General features: G+C 41.7%; 1 long non-coding RNA gene across 1 annotated transcript; it reads left to right on the top strand.

Annotated features, from left to right (window-relative positions):
- Positions 1–1,350: 1,350 nt before the first annotated feature.
- LOC147708954 (uncharacterized) lies at positions 1,351–2,389 on the top strand. Its single transcript, XR_015296527.1, has 3 exons — positions 1,351–1,495; positions 1,676–1,817; positions 2,268–2,389. It is a non-coding gene; the product is annotated as an uncharacterized LOC147708954 (long non-coding RNA).
- The last annotated feature ends 638 nt before the right edge of the window (positions 2,390–3,027 follow it).

Below are 3,027 nucleotides of genomic sequence, written 5' to 3'. Positions count from 1 at the left end.
TTACGCAACTGCTTATCTGTAAATGCAAGGCTTAAAATGATTGTGTCAGATCCAAATTACATAACTGCAACAATCTTGGATCCACGGTACAAATTGTTTGTCAGCAGTAGCGCAGTCATTCCTTTTTCAGATGGGGATGTTGCCAATTACAAAAGTTCCATAGCTGTGGAAGCTAATGATTTCGAAACTGAACGGCTGTTACTTAAAGGCCTGACAGTGCCAGCCCAGGACAGTCAAAGTACTCCAGGCCATCCTCCTGAGGCAACTCAGGCAAGTTCATCAGAGCATGAGAGCGGTGCGTCCGCTTCCCAGCAGGCACCACCAGTACCAAAAGCAGCACCTACACGATCTGATTCAGCAGACACAACCAAAAGCATAACTGCTTTTTTTCTACAGAAGGGGATGGGTAAGTCCGTTGCTGTTGCAAAGGGGAAAGAGGAGCAGCAAAGCCGAGCACCAATGAACACTGAGCGGATGGTTCAGGCCTATCTGGATGACACAACAGAGGTGTTCATGGAGCAAAGCCCATTGGTCTATTGGTATGAAAGAAGGAGACAGTGGCCAGTGCTGAGCAGGCTGGAGATAAAGTATTTGGCTTGTCCTGTAGCCAGTGTCGCCTCTGAGCGGGTTTTCAGTGCTGCTGGTGCCATTGTGACATCGAAAAGGACCAGTCTCTCCCCCAAAAGCGTCGAGAGGCTGACAATGATAAAAATGAATCAACACTTCATACCACCAGACTATAGTGTACGTGAAACCGAGCAGGATGAAGAAAGCGAGCCCGAAGAATTCATCACTGCTGGGTTACATGACCTACTGCTGTCCGGACCCACAGAGTTTGAGGACGAGCACCTCTTCCCTGACCAATAGGCTGTTAAATTGTGACTTTTTCCATTCTTTTATTTGTGTTATTTATTTTCTTATTAAAAATGACTTTCTGGTGCAAAACTGCTAATCTTAAAATAAAAAGCTCAACCAAATCCATCCCCACCACTCATTCTTTTAATGTACCTACTGGAGTTGCACACCTGTGCATTTATTTTCGCTGTATCTTTTTTAGTTACCTCCTGGAGTTGCACGCCTGTGCATTTATGTTCCATGTTGACTGCACTCCTCAGAGTCTTGCTCCATCTTCTTGACTCCCACTCAAGTCAATACAATTCCATCTTGGCAGCCATACATTTGATGTTGTAGATGGAGTATAGTACAATAACAATAATGTAGCCTCTAACAGTCCCTCCATAATAAGTGAACCGTACATGACTACAGCCATCCTCTATTTCATTTGAAATCTGCAACTCATAATAACTGCCTTGCTGAGTCTTACTCTTAAGGCTACCACCTCTGTCTGCAGGCATTCAGAGACGACTCTTCTGTGTCAAAAGAAACTTGAGCAGGCATCCACAACTGAAGTCAACTTGTTGTGATGACTCGCATTACAAAGGCTCGGCAGCATCTGTGATCAATCTTCTGACAGTGAAAGAGAAGAGCAAAACAGGTATAAAAATGAATGATGCCATGCATTGCATTGGATGTATTTTTTTGCTGACTCTGAGCTAATGTGCATGGACTTGAAGTATACTAGTAACTTCAGTTCAGACTCACGTGATAGCCAATTTTTCCATGTTATTTACTAATAATAGAAATTATTTACGCACTTGTGTTCCTACTACTACAGATGCAGTCAGGACTTAATTTATCGTAGTCACTCACTACAGACTGAGTTGCTGATGATAATGATGGTGACCACCATATCTTTGCTGTCAGGCAGTTGGATCTGAGCTGATTGATGCACGATGTTTCTTGGAGTGGAATACAAGGTAATAAATAAATACAAATAAGAGTCACAGCACAGTAGACCCAGGCTACTACATGTTTGTGCACAGTGCTGTGGTAGAGTACAATAGTGGTATGATTGATGACTGAGAATGACGCATTGATTTTGTTGATTAATTTTGTAAATGCTAGGTTGCTTTTTCAATTTCATTCACCTTTCTGTGGCTCTGAAATTTTTAGGGAAATGCAGTTTGTATAACGGCCAAACCTGTGTCGTCGTGGGCCTGTTGTTGTGTGCTGGCTCCTGTCTTTTTTTGTACTTCTAGATTAAAAATGATATGCAACTAGTAGACTTATACAAATTGTATCCAAGCCGCCTCAGTCTGAAAGTCCTCTCATACGACTACTCCTCTTGTATTGTTTTCTTTATCTTCACTGTATTAAAATTTGTTTAGGTCATTCACATTCTTTTGTATTTGCCTTTTCTTTTTCAGGCTGGACATCTTTCACCCACTGCTTTATAGTATGAGCATCAACTCTCACCCTTACCACAAATCCTCATCATCAAGCAATTGGATTGCGGGAAACCAAGAATCATATTCAGCGTGTCCTTTTCTTACGTCCATTGCTTACAATCATTAGCTAGCGGATCAACATCATAAATCATCGTCTTCATTGTTTTGCTTTTGTTGTCTCCAATCTCCATGCGTACTGTTTTTCTTTCTCAAACCTTTCCCAAAACCCCCATACCCATCCATTAAACAAACCCTAACCCTCTTCCCCCGGGCTGCGTGGTTACATTGAGGTGTGATGTTTCTTACATTAAATATACACCAACAATTTGATCACGCGCTTGCTGGGGCAGATGTGGTCAAAGCAACAATAGTGAAATGTCAACAAGGCATGGCCAGGATCTTCTGTGGCTTCCCAACTCAAGCTCTGTGTATAATAACGCCAAATAATTTACCATTAACATCAAACAACGAATGCATCTAATGAATTGGTGTAATTTTTTGGGTTTAAAGTGTAAAGCATTATGATTTAGAAAAGTTTGACGTTGCCGTGAGTACTACAAGTAAAGTTGAACTTCTTATCTTCTCTTGCACTTAGTTTCCAGTCCCCAAAACCATTGTTTTGTTTCAGTTTAGCAGTTGCAATATTGGGTCACCCATGCAATGTACTGTACTTACTTATACTACCCCCACATTGTCTGTCACGCAAATGACTGTCTCTTTCTTTTTGTCGCTACTGGCA

This window comes from Lissotriton vulgaris, chromosome 6 (genome assembly GCF_964263255.1).
Source record: "Lissotriton vulgaris chromosome 6, aLisVul1.2, whole genome shotgun sequence".
Lineage (NCBI taxonomy): Eukaryota > Metazoa > Chordata > Amphibia > Caudata > Salamandridae > Lissotriton > Lissotriton vulgaris.
This window is presented reverse-complemented; position numbering and strand designations above follow the sequence as displayed.